This window comes from Pleurodeles waltl, chromosome 7 (assembly GCF_031143425.1).
Source record: "Pleurodeles waltl isolate 20211129_DDA chromosome 7, aPleWal1.hap1.20221129, whole genome shotgun sequence".
NCBI lineage: Eukaryota > Metazoa > Chordata > Amphibia > Caudata > Salamandridae > Pleurodeles > Pleurodeles waltl.
This window is the reverse complement of record NC_090446.1, coordinates 555,406,983-555,427,017: the sequence shown is the minus strand read 5'-3', so window position 1 is coordinate 555,427,017 and position 20,035 is coordinate 555,406,983.

Sequence of the window (20,035 nt, the reverse complement as noted above, 5' to 3'; positions counted from 1 at the left end):
AGGATCTTCTGAAAAAGAGGACAAAAATAAACAATGAACAAAAAGGCAAAAATTGAGGTCAAAACTGCAGGGAAAGACAAAAAGCAAGAGCGAGTAGAAAACTGGAAACAGGAGCGAGGATCACCACCAAGACAGAAGTGTTTGCAACGCAAAGAAAGAAGGAACTGCAGTACCTATTTACCATTAAACAGGAAGTGACATAACAGGAAAACAAAATGACGCTGTCTTGGATTGAGAAAGGTTACACAGAAATGAATGGGAAGAAAAGTCAAGTAGAAAAGGAAAGATACAATGCATGCTGGGAAGACAACCACGACAGAAGAAGACAATATGGAGACCCAGGAAGAAAGAAGACAAGAAGAAAGAAGACAAAGAAGAAAAAGAAGGAAAAAGAACTGAGCAGGTAAGTGGGGGAGAAGGTCAAGGAGCCTGCCAGTGGCCAATGCGCGAACAGGAGTTTGAAAAGAGACTCCTGGACTGCATCGCAGAAGAAAAATACAGGCTGATCATAAAATAAGGGCCACTGTGGTTCCGGCGTCCCGAGACGTGAACTGCCGGCCTGACCGTGGCCTGCGAAAGGGGAGGTAGTACTCCCCTGTGCCAGGGGCTACGTGGACCCCTGACTATTTCATGTGAATCCCAGGGAAGTGGTGTTCCCTGGTACTGCAAAGGGGCTCTGCGGGCCTCCACCACAATAATTTAATGAATTACTCCAAGCAGGTGGTGGTCCCCAGGGCATGGTGGGGCCACGTGGCTCACTACATACTATTTGATTTAAACCCCAGGGAGGTAGCAGTCCCTGGGGCATAAAAAATGCCCTGGGTGGGGGACTCCGAGCGTCCCTGCCTTTATTTTTACATGCTCATGGGGCCCTGCCCACCCAGGGACTTTAGTGTAAAGAAGCATAGGAGACCATGCTTGCTTTTTTAAAAATAAATCACTGCGGATTTGCGACCCTGTCACAAATTTGCTGTAATTTTTTTTGAAAAAGTGCTTTTTTACTCCGAGGGAAGGGTCCCTCCAGGACTCCAGCACCAGAGCTAAGGGGTCAGGGTGTCCCTACCCTGGCCCCTTTTCTCATTTTTTATCTTTTTCATCCTGGTTGAAGTGTTGGTAGCCAATCAGATCTCAGCATGAGATTGGGAGGGTTCAAGGAGCCTTTGCATTCCTATATGGATTTACACCAAATCACAAAAAAAGTTGCTTTCTGGGCCAGGAGAAAGCTTTCTGCCAAATTTGGTGTAAATCCGTCCAGTGGTTTGGCCGCTATTCCGGTTCAAAATCCCTACGGAAATTAATATGGAGAAATCCAGTTTTAGGGCCCCCTCTTTTTTTCAGCCTCGCTTGACAGATCACCCTGGAACTTTCCAGACAGCAGCTGATGCATGTGTCGTATTTTTTTGAATTTTTTTGGGAATATCTTTATCTTTGACAGTATTTAACGAATCTTCACGAAATTTTCCAAAAACGAGGGGCCCAGTAATTCTTGATGTACATGGGCAGTTTCAGGGTTATCCATTAAGCAGGGGCCAAGAAACAGGGGGCTGAAAAGACGTTGTGTTTCCCATGTTAATTCCCACAGAACCTGTCAACATTTCTACAGCCCGAACCACTGGATAGAATTACACCAAATTTGGCAGAAAGCTATCTGCCGGTGTGCAGATTGTGCTTTTTAGAGTTGAGCCTGCATAGCATGAGCTAGCGCATGCGTATTGCTTGCGAGATGCTGTAATAGTTAGAAAAGGGCTCGGAGTTCCGCCCATGTCACGTCATTGTCTTTCATTGGTTTGTGGGCTTGCCTTTTACAATTTGCTTGCTTTCATTAGTGGAAGGCATGCATAGGTCATGCCTTTTCTGGTGGTTAGCCCTCCTCGAGCGCAGCGACCAAGTACTGAAAACATACGAGGCTCGCTGTTTTCCGTCTGGTTTGTGGACAACTTTTTCTCTTTTTTTTGCAGCGCAATCTCGCTTGGCAGAAGTCCAGTGCTTTGCATGACATCGACCCTGAGACCGTTTCTATTTCCATTTTTTAGCAGCGCGATTGCGCTAGTTTTTTCCCCATTTAATGAGGCAAGAAAAGTCCGGTTGGGAGTTTACAATTGCCAATAGCTCTAACTTGGAGAAATGCCAGACCCGTTGTATTGTAAATGCTTGTTGTTATTTGGTGTAAATCTGTTCAGTAGTTTAGGAGATATTTTTTAAGGGCATAATAAAATAAATACAAAAACATTTGTGTATCTGTTGCCATGAGTAATTGGCAATATTCGTTAATTTTCACCTATATGCGTGCAATAAAGAAGCATTGCAATTGGCTAACCGGAACCTGGCTAGAAAGTTACGACCGCCATTTTATTTCACTGAACACAGTCCCCAGGGGTGAAAATTCAAATTGAAAGTGGCATATGGGGTCAGGGTGAAGCTACCCTGACACCAGAGGTGTGATATAGGTGTGTTTTAGGGGCAAATTATAGGTTTAATATAATTTTGCATCACAGCACTTGATTTTCATGCAAATTCGTGAATTGTCACAAATTTCCTCAAATTATTCGCAAAATATTCCCAATTATGGGAAAATTTTAAAGAAAAATCACAGACTCATTCATACACTAATCCATTCACTCATGCATGCACTCAGAGGCTCAGGATCCAACTCACACACCTGCTCAGACACTCATGCACTCACTCAGACCCACTCAGAGACTCACACACTCACTTTCAGACTCAAGCAGACACTCACACACCCACTCACACATCCACTGACAGAGACAGGCCCTGTGGCCAGCCTGCGCTTCGCACAGCCAAAGGCCCTGTGTGGTTTGGGGTTGGGTGGTTATAAGGGCTTGGTTGCAAGACCTGGCTGCAAGGCTGAGCCTTGCAACTAACCCCTGACGTGCACGGCCTCTGGCCGTGCACAGCGGGGGTTGGAATAACGGATAGTAATTAAAATTGCTTTACTTTAAAAAACCACAGAAATTCAGTGAAAAAAACAAAGGTTACAGGGATGTTATAGTTAGGCTCTGAATTTACTTGTTCAAAACCTTAGAAATTCAGCAGTTATAGTTAGATTTCTTTCAAGTAACTATAGCTCGCACCCTAAGGTAACTATAACTTGCACCTTCACCATGCACAGCTAATTACTCCACATATTATGTAATTGTTGAGATCTTGTATGGCATCTTTGATATCACTGCAATGTTTGCATTAACAATATTGATAAGAAAACCGTGCATGGCAAGGGCGCGAGTTATCCTTCCTGTTCTCATGTCTCATCAAGTGACAACGATTGTGGTGAGTAATGCTCCAGACATTTGCCCCATGCTTTTCATAAGTTTCAAGAGCAATCTCTACCAATATACGTGACTTTTTCAGCTGCCATGTGCATGTCTATGCTCCTTTTTCATTTCTGTAACATGGGGCAATCTCCCAGAACCCTCAGGCTATGTTCCTCTTGGCGACTATCTGGCCGAGATTACACAATAAGAATTGGGCCCTGGGGAGATCAATGTCATTTGGGATCACAGGAAAAAGGAATTTAGGATCTAAAGGGTTTGGGTGGTAACAGTACTTTGCTGAGTTCCCCGGTAATTGCCACCCAGTAGCCCTGTATGTGGGGGCAGTCCCAGAGTGTGTGAATAAATGAACCCTCAGTCTTCTCACACAGCAGACATTATGGGTCTTGGGCCCTCACCATGGCATGGATGGAACACCTGTCATATCATACCCTGTGGAGTATCTTGAATTGGACCAGTTGCTGTCTGAATTTTATGGCAATCTCACTTGGAAGCATTAGGGCTGCTTTCCAGTAGATCTTCTCCAGTTCTCCCACCTCCACGTTCAATTCTCTCTAAGTTCTCTTAGGTCGTCTGGCATGTTAATAATGAGGGTTTTGTATGTGAATGAGATCGTCCCTAACTCCAGTTCGTCCATTAACAATCACCCTTCCAGAGGTGTGTAGTCGGGGATCCCTTCCCCAGGGAGCCCTAGTGCCCCCTATGCATACCATATTTGCAGTGATTAATTTGTAAATAAAAAGTTGCCGGTGCACAACACCCTCCGCTTAAACACACGGCTGCTGCAATTAAATGTGTGAACATGGAATACTGTGGCGGCATAATCCTGAAGCCACCTCGGGCCTCTTTAATCCATATAAAGCCACTCCCTGCCCCTTCAGCTCACTCCTGCAGCTTTCTGCTTTCTCCCTTTGTGACGCTTTTTCGTTTTTCCTTCCTCCGTCTTTCCCATATGCGTCTTTTACTCACACTAAATGCTTGAGGCAGAAGAACGAGCCCCGGCCCTCAAAACTAAGTGCCAGTGCTCAGCACCGGAAACAACAAGCACAAATTAAGCACTGCATATTTGAACATACTTCAGCAATAGACTGTCATGCATGGCATAATCATGCTTAAGGAAAGCAAACATCATGATATCCCCACCCTCAAGCAGATCTCCAAGCTTGGAGAATATCACACATTTTCTTGGACATTATTCCCTTTACCAAAACAAAAATTGTGGGGCTTATTAAGGCAATGAGCCTAGTCTGGGCACTCAGGCTGTAACTTTTATTGAGAGTGAGTGCTGTCACGCTTTTTGAATTAATACACGTTTTTCCATGTATTGTCTGTGTTCAAAACAAGGTGGCTGTGGGTACGTTAATAAACAGAAAACAGAAATATTCCAGTGTGTGGCAGATAGGACTCACAGCCTAGCATATAGGGCCAGATGTATGAATCTGGCCCATTGCGATTCGGTAATTGCAAATTTTAAGAAATCACAATTAGCAACTCGCAAAGGGCCATGTATCACATTTGCGATTCGGTAATTGCGATTTCTTAAAAATCGCAAATGCAATTACCGAATCGCAAATTGCAATACTGGCCCCATTCGCAGCTATGGGCCTGTTGGCCCATAGCTGCGAATTTTTTGCATTTCCTAAATTGCGATTTCTGAAACAGAAATCACAATTTGGGAAATGCAAAAGGCCAGGGTGCTGGGGGCCTAAGGCCCCCTCTCCTGCACCCCAATTTTTTTTTTTCCCAGGTAAAGTACACACATGCCAAAAGGGCATGTGTGCTTTACATATTAAATTTAAAAATGCCGTTTTACTGCATTTTTAAATTTAGCACCAGGTTACCACCTGGTTGCAGACAATGGTATTTTGCATGTGCAAAATACCATTCTGCGAAAAATCACAATTTGCGATTTTTTGCAGAATTGCCTTGCGACCTGGATTTTGCGAATCGCAAATTGCGATTCGCAAAATCCAGGTCACAACGCAGAAAATCGCAATTTTTGCAATTTTTATTTTGTGGTCTGCGAATGCCTTTGATGCATTGCAGACCACGATTTTGCACTCGCAAAGCGACGATTTCGCAGTTTGCGAGTGCAAAATCATTTGATACATCTGGCCCATAGTCTCTGATATGAGAATGTTTCAATCTGTATTCCTGACTCCCTAGACGTCACTGCTCACTTGTGAAGAAAAGAATCTGCTTTAGGATTTTATATTGGAAATTCTAATGTGTTCCAGATTGGCCACAAAACAAGGAGGGGGCGAAATTACTAACACTGTGCTCCTTCGTGCTAAGTAAATCCCATTTCAAGTGGAGTGGAGGCCTTAATTTCTGATTGTTTTATGAAATCTATTTTGTAGAATGAATTACCACATTACAGCCTCAATATTAAAAGTATTGTTAAAGAATTTCCTGAAGAGCTACCTCTTTAAACATTTGGTCCATTCTATCTGCTTGCTTCTTCTCCTGATTGTCCCCACATGACAGGTCCTGGAGCTCCGCTTTCTTATCTGTGTCTTGCTGCTCTTTATAGTAATTGAGGCTTTTTGTGTTTGTGGACTAAGGGGCATATTTTAGAGTCCCTAACGCCACCAGAGCGTCACTGTTAGTGATGCTCCGGTGGTGCTATGCCCTGTGCCATATTTACAAGGTCGCGTTAGGCCACATTTTGTCGCGTAATGCCCCCTATTAAATACTGCCCTTCACACGCAGCACCTTGCATGGAAAGGGCATGCAATGGGTGTTGCTGTGGGTGTGCCACAGCAAAACCCATTGCATTTTGATGCTGCCTCAGATTTATGAGTTTTCATAAACCTGAGGCAGCGCCAAAATCTAACACCACCTCAGGGGTGGCGTTAGAGTGGCACAACGAGGAGAAATGCTTTCATTTCTCCTCGTTTTTTGCTCTTTCTGTGTGTGCTGCATCCTGCAGCACACATTGAAAGTGCAAATCACCATTTAAAATTGTTTTTGTGCAGGAAGGTGTTCCTTCCTGTACAAAAACACGTTCCCCCTCATTTAAAGTTCCTAAACTTGACAGGACAAGGAGACTGGACAGGCGGGCAAAACTTCAGAAGCCGTGGAAAAGACGTGAACCCAAGAAACAGGCAAAGCCTAGTTTGGAGAAAAATGTATAGTGCACTCCAGAGATATATGCAGAATGAAGACACTGATAGACCATAATTCAAAAAGACAGTGGCACAGTACCTAACACCTATGAGACCTATGCAAACGGTGCATACTGTGAGTGGGCTACATATTTCTTACCAGCCCCTTCCAAGTGGCCCCACCCAGAGCAGGGTGGGTGGGCACAGGCATGCAGCCCACAGGAGGTTTCTAGAATTTGACCAAGGGAGCCTAATATAAGAACCCCTGCAAATTTTGCCATGACTGTTCCAGTTATGGTGGTAGGCAGTTTCTGCTGCAGTGCACAGCAGGGGTTATCGTCTGCCAGTGGGTTGAGAAGGGTGGATGGCAAGGGAGTGGTAGCAAAGGGCAGATACTCTGGGTAAACCAGAGGCAACACTGCTGTGGTTGAAGTGATATCCTGATGGTACAAAGGGTGGAAGAGTTTTTGTTTTGTTTTCTCATGCCTTACATGGGTCCCCGGGTAGGTCGACAAGTGGACAACTTGAAGTCCTTCAAAGCGAGGAAAGAGCTATTATGTGAGAAAACGTATGATGAACTGAGCCTTGGTAAGATGGCGGGCCCATTTCAGAGTCCTTCATTAAGGAACTTGCTGGTGTCCCCACTAAGGGTGGTGCCAAGGAAAGCTCAGGGGGACTTCAGGCTGATTTACCATCAGTCAAAGCTTGAAGAGGGTTCTGTAAATGATTTAATCAACCAGATGGAGTATTCAATATCATATGCCAGCATGGACTCTGACATTCAGTTAGTGCAGAGGAGCGGGCCGGTGCAGCACTGGGCAAGCTGAATAGTAAATATTTTTTTTGCCTTCTGTCCGTGTACCCAGATGATTCCCAGTTTTTGTGAAAACAGTTTCAGGTCGGTTAGCTTGCTGACAAGTGCATGGCTATAGCATATTCAGTTGCATGTGCACTGTTTGAAAAATGTAGCACCTTCCTGAAATGGCTGTTTCACACAGTAGTAGCATAGGATCAGGTTCTGTGTTACTTGGATGATTTCTTCCTAGTAGGATGAGTAGGGGGTAAAGGGAGAATGTGCGAGATTAATGAAGACATTGGCAGTGGTTGCAGACCGTTGTGGCATGCCACTGGCAGCCGAAAAGACAGAGGGGCTGGCAATTATTCTGAAATTTGTGGGGACTGAGTTGGATCCTGTGTCAAAGCTGTTGCGGCTTCAAAGTGACAAGTGGGAGGTGCTGAATGGTTTGATTGATGAGCTGCTGTAGAACAGAGAGCGTGAGCTACAACTGACTCAAAAGGTATTGGGTCGTTTGAATTTTACATGTGGAGTAGTGGCTCTCGGGTGTGGCAGATGCATTGTCTTTAAGGTGCATTGGGCTGTAAAACCATATCACAGGATTTGTTCATCCAGATGAGTGAAGGAGGACTTGTTGGTTTGGAAGGTTTTTATGGTGAGTTATAATGGAGTACAGCTGCAACCTAATGACATGAAGGGTGGAGAATTTTTCGGATGCCTCAGGAGTGGAGATTTTTGGTGTTCCTGGGAGAGGCATTGGTGTGCAGAGGGCTGGCTTCAATCTTGAAAGGCCATGGGCCACAGAATTGCCTTTTTAGATTTCTTTCCTTTGCTGTTAGCACTGTGTAAGTGGGGTGATGATATGAGGAACAGAAGGGTGACATTTGTGTCTATCCTTGCAGCAGCGGTGCAGGTATTAAACAGGAAGACTGTTTTTGACGCTTGAGTTTTGAAGGTACTGAGATAACTGGACTTTTGCTTGGAGACAAATACTTGTTTGAGTTAAACACATTGTGAGTCTGAATAACAGCGGGAGAGGTTCTGTGTTTTGGTCCAGAATGTAGCATAGAAAGGTCTTCATTTTCCAGAAGACTTGTGGGACATCAGGCTGTGAATACATATATACCAGTGGAATATTCACTGATAGAGGCCGCAATGATGATGTACCAAGAGACCTTCTGGGTTGGAGGTAGATTATAGAATTGGGTGTCAGACTGTGTGCCTTTGATGGGGAGTTTATAGTTGAGACATGAGGGTCTGCTGGACACAATTGTGGGTCAAATAAACAGGGCTTTTCTGGAATTACCATAGGGGGCAAGCTGGCTGGTATTGCATTTTATGGGAAGATGCAATAGGGGTATGACCTATGCAGAGGAGAGCAGAGTCAGATAGTGCTGGATGGCAGGTCCTAACTACATGACAAGGTGCCCCGTGTAAGGAATCTAATTTTCATTGGGGTCCTGATGGCAATATTGGAGAAGACAAGAATTGTATGCACTTCTGCCTGGGAGGTGCAGCTCTTCAGATCGCTATTCAATTTGATGTTCTTTTGCACCTGTCTGTTTCAGAGTTAGTATATGGGAAGGGAAGTAGGTGAGTGGATGGTGTTTGTCTATCTGGTGTGGCATTCAAAGTGTTTCAAACTGTGTTTGAGGAGGTTGAGGACTCATTGGAAGCGTAAGTGGGCAGTAGTACGCTTACATCACCAAGGTGAGGAATAGGTTTGCCCTTATTTGCAGTTGTAGGTCTTTTTGGAGATACAAGGCTGGGGTGAGGGCCCCTGTGCAGAAAAACCATTCCGTAGTAAACCTGGGGCACGTGCTGGGAGTGTTGAGAAGATTGTAACAGGCTTCTAGCTTGCCAGGACTGGACTTTGGTTCTCACTCATTTCAGATAGAGATAGCAACAGAGGGTTTTTGGCTGGGGATGTGGGATGACAGACTGAAGGTTTCGGGTAGGTGGCCAAGCAGTTGTGTATGGAGGTATGCTTATTAAGAAATTAACTAACAGGTTATTTGCTTTACTTGGATGTGCTCCATTTGTGGAGTCTCACTGGTGAGATATTTGGATCTGCAGCACTTCTTTGGTGAAGTGGGCTGGGGTACAGTCTGAGAGGCAATTTGGAGGCAACCAGCTTGGGCTGGAAAAAGATGGTACATTGTTTTAGCCTTATAGGGATGCATTGGGGACAACTGGTGTCAGCCTTGTGGGAGTACAAGATGGGGAGTTGTAAGCACAAGGAAAGAAAATTGGAGCCAAGATTTAGGTCCAAGAGCAGGCAGGATCAACAAGATGGTTAATGTGGGTTCTGGTGCGAGGACCACCAGGACTTGTCGTATTTCAAAGGTTGCGTGCAGTTCAGAAGTGCTTGGCTGTGGGATGTTAGGGGAGGGGATTACTAGTGGAGGTGAGTTGGTTTAAAACTTTTTGTTAGCTCAGTTGTCAGGGTAGCTTTTGCACTCAGCTGAATGATTAAGTACCAACTGTATGAAAAGCGCCCTTTTGCACTCGAGTAAATGGAGTGGTGTGGTTGTTTCCTCTCTACATACGTTGTAGGAGTGCGCACATGCTCAAGCTCATGCTCCTGGGGGAGCCTACGCAAGATGTATTAGGGAATACCAATTATGGAATCCGAGTATTTTTTACTCAATGAGTCATGAATGACCGACCCATTGAGTGATTAATGCAAAATGAAGAGCTTAATGCTGAACAATGCCAAGCATTCACCCCAAACAACAGATCTTGTTTGCCATGCCATTCTAAGTTTGGACCCAGCATGTGCAAATCGGTCTTGACCCTACTCCCCACGGGAACAGTCCAGCCTGAACTGCCAGGCTAGGTCCTCCCTGGACCAGAAGCGAGCATCTTGGGACTGATTTCAGTGAATCACTTCCCATTAGCTAGATCAGCTTGAATCGTGTGGCATAGCGAAGGTGGGACCCATGTCTGGGCATACCCTTAGCACTGAGGGTGGCAAATGCAAGAAGAACAGATGATGGATGGAATGTTGAACAATGTCAAACATTCACCCCCACAGATCTGAGCTTAAGTCCACAGTTTTTTCACTTGCTGTGCCATTCCAGTCTTGATCCTGCTTTCCATAGGAACAGGCTAGCCTGAACTGCCAGACCAGGTCCTCCTTGACTCAAAAACAAACATCCAGGGACTGGTTTCAGGATATCACCCCTCATCAGCCATGGCTAGCTTGAATAAGGTGGCATAGGGAAACATGGGATGGGAACACCCATCCCACATAGGGCGACAAATGCAAAAAGAATAGATGATGGACGGACGGCTGAACAATGTCAAACATTCACACCCAGTCACAGATCTGGGGCCTAAATTCTACATTTTTTTGCTCACCATGCCATTCCAGTTTGGACCCAGCTGTATGCAAATTAGTGTTGACCCTGCTCCCCATGGGAACAGTCCAGCCCAAACTGTTAGGCCAGATCCTTCCCCGGCTGGAAGCAAGCATGCTGGGACCGGTTTCGGGGTATCATCCTTCATCAGCCAGGCTAGCTTTGATCAGTGGCATAGCGAACACACGCCAACGTTTGGGCATACACTTTCCACTTATGGCAGCAATGGCAAAAGAGCAGGTGATGGACGGAATCCTAAAAAATTTGAAATATTCACCCCCAATCACAGATCTGGGCCGAAATCCATCATTTTCTTTGTTTGCCACGTCATTCTAGTTTAGACCAAGCATGTGGCTGAATTCAAACTGGGGTGACATATTGGGCAAAGAAACAATGGATTGGGATGTGGCCCTTAACGATTGCAAGTGGCTGAGGTTAATTCAGGCATTCCATCCATCACCTTGTTGTTTTTTCATTGAGTGATTAAGCAGTAGTACACCAAGTATGCAGTTCCAGAGGCTAGAATTGCTGAGCTGTAGGAACACTTGTAGGTGTTTGGGGGAACCCCCAGGCAGTTCACAAAATAGGATTGCAAACTATTACTGTCTCAAAGTCCTGGAAAGGTATCCTGTCACTATCCTCAAATTCACAGAGAGAAACTGTGACAGTTGCACTGTTCTACGGCACATCCAGCAAGAATTGTCAGTTCATTTCAGGTTGTAGATAACTACCCAGCAAGAAGGCCAATCAGCAGCACTAGATGAGTGCTCCCGACCCCGGCTAATTAATCCTACATGATCCTGTTACCCCGGACCCCCCGGACCAAGCGGTTGGGTCCTGGAGTCCTCTGGAGCAGAGGAGAGGACTTGGAGAGCAGTGGGGGAGAAAATAAATAGGAGCCAGATGCCAAAATCGGGCAGCAGGGGAGTGCGGGGGAAGAGTGCCTGACCCCAAGATGGCAGCAGAAATGTGGCAAAAATCGGCCGTATGAGGCAATGGAGCGGCGCGATTTTGATGAGGATGATCCTGAAGGGGGCCCCTCAAGGTGAGGTATTAATTGGATTTTGGCACCGCACCCCCCTCATCCCTCATCCCCCCCTGAAAGTGGATGCAGAGCTGGAGTTGGGCCTCCCCGCTGGAATGGAGGCCCGTTGCGGTGGTTGGGGCAGCAGTGGAGTGCGGTTGCTTGCCTCCTGCGCGGGGCGCTCAGACCTTGGACGTTTGGGGCTTACAGCGCTGCATTGGGCATACAGTGGCAGCTGGAGTCGTCGCTGGACTTGTTTATGAGGAGACACTCCCCTGCGATGGTGATCTGACTAGTGATCCTGGGTTGTCCAGCTCTGGAGTGCGAGACTAGCAAGCTGCGAATTGGATACGTTGGATTGAGTGCAACGCTTGCGCTACTCCTACATGTGCCGCCACCCCACTCCTGTGGGCGGTACGGGGTTAGAGACTGAGCGGTGTTGGGTGGTGAAGATACGGAGCGCGACTGCCTGCCTTGCGCCTCGAAGGATTGAGTCTGGCATTAGGTGTGTTCCTTTGTAACTGCCGCTTCATCAGGTGGATACCATGGGCAAGGATAGAATGCATAGGGGGACGCAGCAAACTCGGATAGACCAATACACGGCGCAAAGTTCTGGTGCGAGTCTACAAAAAGATCCCCCAAGCCCCTTGGAGAAGGGTACAGAACCCACTGGGGCGCAAATCCTGGCTCCTCTAAGTCAAACTCAGATTGTGGCCATATCGGTTGATGTCAACCTGCTACGAGCGGATCTAAGAGTGGTAGCGGAACGCTCGGTGGCCACTGAGAAACAAGTGATGTGCCTGCAGTCTGAGATGGACACGTTGAAGGCCTCGGTGGCCATCCTTGAAGCTAAAATGTTGCCTGAAGCCCCCTTATCGGCTGTATTTGTGGTGGAATGTGCGCACAGGGCCTTAGCAGCGCCGCCGCCCCCTGGAGCCCGTCCACAAACGATTATAGCCAAGGTCCTTAACTAGAGATACCGTGATGCAATTTTGCAGGAGGTGCTCAAACATGGAGATCCTACATTTGAAAATCACACCATCCGTTTTTTCCCTGACTACACCAGGATGGTGCAGCTACAGAAACAATCATTTACTGGTGTTAAACGTAAGCTAAATGAACTGGGCTATACTTATATGCTTCAGTATCCAGCCAAGTTGAAAGTTCTCCATGCGGGTCGCTCGCATTTCTTTCAATCTCCTGAAGCGGCTTGGGACTGGTTGGAGCGGAATAATGTGGTGGGAACACCGGACTCCCTGGTTGGAGAGAATGACAGGAGACCCCGAGGGACAGCAGAGGTGCATACTGCAGTCCGCAAGAGCACCCGAAGCCACCGCGCCGGCCGAGGAAGCCGAGTGATTGTTCGTTCGGACGGCACCCTGGGTCTTGAACGTCAGAGAGAGGAGCGAGAGGAGGCTAAACTGTTGGTTCAAACTGTCACATCGGAGACATCCTCCCGCTCTTTGTCCCCCTGTGTTGCAGGCAGACTGTCTCAGGAAGTGGGACCTGAGGACACCTGAATACTTCATTGGCCCTTCTGTTGTGCCTGGAGCTGTGTACTTTGGTTTTGGATGATTCTTTGAGGTCTTCCTACTGTTAAATCCTCCTTCTCTCTCTGATCCTCCCCTCTCCTCTTGCTGCTGCCTTTGGATAAGAAGTGACGGGGGCCGGGTCGATGATTGTTCCGGGGGTTGCTGCGAAGTGGTGGAACTGAGCCAACCCCCCCTGTTGTTGTTGTTGGTTATATTTGTGGGTACAGTGTGTGTGCGGGCCGGACGATTGGTGTGTGGTGGAGTATCGGAGCGCAGTCTGGACCTGAATCTAGCTATCGAGCAGGAACGGCGATCGCCTCCCACTTCTGGACTATAGAAGTGATAGTGAGGGTACACACATGATTGGGCAGACACTAGTTGTGGGATGTGTTTACCCGGGGTGGGATGGGGAACTTTTATGTGGGTTCTTGTTTGAGTTGGAGTTCTGTATTTGACACAGTAAGCATTGAGGGTGTTCTTCTGCTTAGGGGCATCGACTTACCTGGTTGCGCATGTGCTGAACCGGGGGATTGTGTTGTGGGGGCTGCGTGTGGGTGGGGTGGATGGCCCGGAGATGTGATGGGGTGTGTGGGATGGATTAGACTATGGTGGGTACCTTGATACGCATAGTTACGTGGAACGTTAGGGGGTTAAACTCCTATGTGAAGCGCTATAAAGTACATACGTATCTTAGGCGGCTTGGCGTAAATATTGCTCTCCTGCAGGAGACTCATTTGGTTGAGAATGAAGCGCAAAAAGTGCAGAAAAAGTGGAGGCATCAGCTATATTCGGTGACCTATTCCTCCTACGCTAGAGGGGTTTCTGTCTGGGTGGCCCCTGGGACTCCCTTTATATTACAAAGCCTAAAAGCAGATGTGCAGGGGCATTACATATTTCTGCGTAGCACACTAGACAGCAGTGAGATCTGTCTGTTGAATATCTAGGCCCTTAACACTGATGATGCAGGGTTTTATCATCAGCTCCAACAGGAATTAATTTCTTATACTGGGATTCCCATCCTGTGGGGAGGTGACTTTAATTGCATTCTCGATGGAGCGTTAGATAGGGACCCCCCGAAGATGAATACGAAAGTACATATGACTGCCAAACTGGGGCACGTTATGAGGAATCTCCACTTCGTAGATGTGTGGAGAGAAATGTACCCCTCATCTAGGGTATTTTCGTGTTACATGCCCACCCATGGGGCTTATAGCCATTTGGAAGATTTCTCCTAGCCAATAATGGCTCCCTGGACGTTCGTCGAGTTGTCTACCACATGCCCAGACCTGCGATCCCCCTGTGGCGGTTGCCTCCAGACTTACTAGGCGATCCAGAATGCAAAAAAGATCTCCAGGATGTGCTAATTGGATACTTTCATATGAATTGGGGTAGGGCAGGGACTCAAGGCTTAGAATGGAAAGTACTGAAAGTAGTTATTAGAGGGGAAAGCCTTAGTAAAACATATGGAATCAGGCAGCGCCTGGACTGGGAGCTCACACGGCAGGAGGAAGTGCTGGCAGCCATACAGCGCCAAGTTGATAGTGGCGACGCTTCGGAGGTGGATTGCCTTGAGGTGCGAGGTAGAATTGTGGACCTCTGGGATAGACTAGAGAATTATGTCAGCCGGAACTATAGGCAGCGGCTATTCCGGGAAGGAGACCGCTCCAGGCGTATGCTGGCTTGGCTCCTCCGGCGAAAGAGGCCCATCCCCATTATCCAGATGCTCCGCGGCTCTTCTGGGGAAAGGATTTTAGGGCAGTTGAGGGTGAATTCACACCTGCATGAGCACTTGCGAGTTATCTATACCTCACCATGGAGAGTGGGCGAGACCCAGATTCAGGAGTACTTGGATGGTCTCCGGTTGCCTCGCCTTACGGCAGCCCAGGTGGAGGAATTAGAGGGAGAGGCGTTGAGTGCTATGGCGACTGGGAAAGAGCCTGGTCCAGACGGGCTACCAGTTGAATTTTATCGCACATATTCTGCTGTGCTTCTTCCACGGTTGTTGGAAATACTCCATGAGGTGCGAAGTGAGGGTCTGCTACTGGAGCATATGCAAGAAGCTTTGATAGTTATGCTACCAAAGCCAGGAAAGGAGGTTGACGACCCGTACTGGCTCATATAGGCAGTTATCCATGCTGAATGTTGATGTTAAATTACTAGTAAAAGTTTTGGCCTCTCGTTTGAGTCGAGTGGTGACACATTTAGTGTAGGGAAATCAATGCGGTTTTATGCCGGGGAGGGGGACTCATGAATATACAGCGCTTATTGCATATACTTCACGAGACTCACAGCTCTGCATTTCCCGCAGCTCTAGTGGCACTAGATATGGAGAAAGCGTTCAACACCTTGTCCTGGGACTACCTATGGGAGGTGAGGCGCATGATGGGCATTGGTCCTGTCTTCTTATCCTGGGTGCGTCTTTTGTACTCAGCGCCCCGGGCAAGAGTACGTACAGGGGTGATTGTGTCAGATTCCTTTATTATTGAATGTGGCACATGGCAGGGTTGTCCCTTGTCGCCACTGCTGCTTGCTTGGGCCATGGAGCCGCTTGCTATTCAATTATGGACTGGCTTGGATAGATGGGGCATCCGTGTGGGGACAAGAACGCACATTAATTTCATTGTATGCAGATGATACTCTAGTGTACGTCACAGAACCTGAACGGGCGGTCCCCCTCTTGTTGGAATTGATGGATTATTTTGGGCAGGTGTCGGGCCTTCACGTTAACAGACACAAAACTATGTTATTCCCAATGGCAAGTCTGTCGGTGATAGAGGCATCGGAGTTGCCCCAATTGGGCCTATCCTGGGAGACTGAGTCCTTTTCATATTTAGGCATCCGGGTTGCGCGCTCGCCGCAGTTGCAATTCAATTTAAACATGGGAAGAGTACTGGGGGGCCTCAGTACCTCTGTTCAGTTTTGCAGGTTTGGCTGGAGTTGTTTCAGAAAAAATTGGTCTTGAAAAACTAATTTTCTGCAGAAGAAAGACCTATAAGACCTAAAAAAGGGTTTGCAACTTCACCAGTGTATCTACTGGAAGAGTCAGGAGGTGCCCATCGAGGATGCAAAGGGCAGCTATCGTTCTGGATAAGTCCATTTTGTGGACCTCGTAGGCCAATAATCGGCCTGCCTTTTCTTCCTATTCATAATGTTGTTGCTGTTAGCGAAAGAGGCATTTCTCCTCTTCCCTCATGTAAAAAATGTTCAATTGATGTTTGGCTGATAACAAGTCCCTGCAGATCACCTGAGTCAGAGATGTAGAGTATGCATAGCTCAATGACTGTATTTGGGATTCTATCCGGTGTTTTGAATCCGTTAGTCATTGCTTGGTCAGTGCAGCGTCTCATCAACTGCCCCCTCACTGCGAGCTTACCAGCACCCCACCTGGTCTGCTCTGAGGAGACTGATGGCCTGATTTAGAACTCAGTGGATGGAATACTCTGTCACAAATGTGACAGATATTCCGTCCGCTTTATTGAAGTTTGTGACGGAGTATTCCCCTCCACTAAGATCTAAATCAACTTTGTTGTCTATCAGATATCTCTGAACATGAGCAGAAAGACACCGTCTTGCTTCAGGGTTTTTATATTGAGAAGTGTTAATGCACCACACGTCTCGCAGGGGTAGTCACAGCCCTAGCCCAAGATGTAAATCTATGAGGTCATGGTCTGAAACTCGACGGGGAGTTATGGGTGCATCAGCCAAATGTTGAAGCAATAGGGGGTACAGAGAAAGTAATCACTTCAGATGTGGATGCCGTGTGAGCAGGAGGTGAATGTAATGTCCCTCCTCCAATGGTGTAACAGTATCCATGGCTCTTGCAAAGAATGATCGAGCAATGCACTTCCTTCTTGATGGTGGCAGACATCAAGTTTGCCAGAATGAACCAAGATGGATTCCATTGTAAATTTTCAGTCCCTGCCATTAGCCTCCTGAGTAGAACCAAAGGGGGTAAGAAGCTTACTGAGTTAAGAGAGAAGATCATTCTTGGCCTCCAGTCTAGCATACACAGAGCCCAGGATCAAATCTGTCCCTTATATCAAAAACCTTGAGAGCACGTATTAGCCTTCAATATCTGCCCAACTATGGAGAAGTTTGTCTGTAAGGTGTTTATGGATGAGGTTAGAGACTCCCTGAATCCTAGGGGAGTGTTCAACTCCTGATTGGCTTTGCAGGATATTGGCATGTATACCCAGCCAACCCGATCTCACTGTAATGTGTTGCTTTCTGATGAAGAAAATCGAGTCTCTTTTAAAAGAGCGATATCATTTTCACTCTGGCCCGAAACGTAAAAAATTTCTTTTATGTAAAGAAATTATTATGAAATTATCAGACCATTAACATTGAGAGATACCACTTTCAAGGGATTCTGGAGTGTTTGTGTCTTGTTGGCACTGGGTAAAGAAAAAGGAGTTCTGTTGTCTCACTGAAAGAATTTATGGCAGAAAGTTCCAGGGGTTAGAATAGAGGTCCAAACAGGAAAACCAAAATCAATGAATGAACCATAAAAAAGAAGAGGAGATGAGTGAGCATATAGTAAATAGAAGGAGGGAGAGTCCACGGAATGAGGACCAGGGAGTTGCACTAGTGACAATGCAAAGGTCTTGGGCGGAATCTGAGGCTCCACTAGACTTAGGGAGAACTCCAACCATCTGAGAACAAGATAGAGTGCCTTTACCTACAAGGGCCGGGGCCACTTGCTAGCATGTATCCTGGAAAAATTATCTGGCTTTCAAGCCTTAAAGAGTTACAAATATGAAAGAGGAACTGGGCCCTATAGATAAATATATGTAAACTACACTGCATAGTAGACAGTAGACAAAATAAAAACTGCATGTATATAAAACAGTATTCTGATATTGCATCTTGCTCTTACATTTCCCAACACAACTCTTCTCATCCAGCTGTCTCCAGAATATTGACAAATAAAAATAAGGATGTAAGTCAGGAAGGGGAGGAAGAGATATGTATACAATATGGAGAATATGAGGCAGATAACATAAAAAACAACTATTTAAAGTGTGTGGGTTAATCAAGATGTATCTGTAGTCTGAGAAATCTTTCCAGACTGTTGTTTAGCTAGCAGGGACCATTTTTGAGTAACTGAGTCCAACGCTGCGGTTCTTCAAGTACAGCGATATCTGGTCAGTTTGAGTCCTGTAGACTCACTAGCGGGTGTTCAGACCATTTTTTGCCAGATACAGTGTCAATAGATTTGTCATTTGGGCCCTCATTATAAGTTTGGCGGTCTTTTGACAAGACTGCCACTGTAGGTTGTGGGAGATAAAAGACCGGAAGTGTTGGCGGTATCCCACCCACCGTATTACGAGTCACACACACAGCACAAAGCCAAAATACAGCCACAAATTCGAGACCGCCAGGATGACTGAAGGCAGGAGATATGCGATCCAACCACCAGCACCGCCAGGCCGACCACATTCCGCCCTCCATATTATGACCCACAAATCAGCACAGCGGTCACAGCATGGTGAAAAACCATTGGTGGTGCGAACCGCTGCGGTGAAAAACACACCTCAGCCAGAACACCACACCAGATTGGACAGTTCGAAAACCCCACAACTAACACACATTCACACACCAGACACACCTACACACACCACTAAATTACACCCCCTCACACAATCCACAATCCTTTGCAACTCTAACGACGATCACAGACAGTGAGGAGCCAACAACATACAATTTTGCACTTCTACACCATAGGCACTTTTAGATTTCTCACTCAGCACACACCACACAACTGCACGAACAACACTATATACACATCGGCACAGCACATAAACACCACAAAACAACCAGAACACACAACCAAGCACCCCCACCATCGAGCACCTTACACTGCACCCTTGCACAAAACACCCCCCCCACTCACAACACGTCCTGTCAAAAGCACCCATGCTTCACAGACGAAGAGTTGAGGGTCATGGTAGATTAAATCATCAGGGTAAGGCTATAACTGCAAACATCCATAACCAGGAAAATAGAGTTATGGCATAGGATCGTCGACAGGGTCAACTCAGTGGGCAACCATCCATGCACGAGGGAGGACATCTAGAAGAGGGGGAACGACCTATGGGGGAGGGTGCATTCCATGGCATCATGACATCAGATTGCCATCAACATCACCTAGGAGTTTGCATTGTGGGAGGAGAAGGTCTTGGCCATCCTGCATTCTGAGGGCCTGACTGGAATAACCGGAGGACTGGACTCTGGTAAGTCAACAACGCTTTTCTCGCACCAAGTACTCCTGTTCAGCATACATCCCTACCACCCGTCACTCCCCAAGTCACCCTATCTCCCACTTCACCTCCCACCCAATTACCAAATGGCCATCCCCTGCATGCCACTCCACCACCCACCCAACCACTATCCCCACACAGTCCCTGCCCAATGCACAGCTACCACAAACAATACAAACTAAATCAACAGTGCTGCATCTGTCAAGATACAAGTCAAGCCACAGTATGCATCACACAATCTCAATACCAATCACATTTCCACTATGTAACTCTCTCACTCCATCCACAGATACCCCTGCCACTGCCACTGTTCAGACAATGCCTGAGACCGCCAGCCCTCCCAGGATGAAGACCCCAGTGAGAACTACGCCTCTGGATGTCTGGACAGTGTTGACTTACCTGGCCCATCTGGGACTTCTGGTCGGTCCACCACTACCAGTGGTGTGTGTATGTGCATGTGTATGTTGGCCATGGTGTGTGTAGTTTGTGTGTGTATGTTGGTGTGTGTTGGAATGGGTGTTTGCGTGTGTGTGTGTGTGGCCGGCCCTAGCCCTTCCGGCTGTGTGTGTTGTGTCTGCGTGTGTACTAATGGCCTTCCCTCCAGTGTGTGCTGGGTGGGTGTGCTTACGGTTGTTGTCCTCGTCCCTGGTTCTGGAGTCATAGT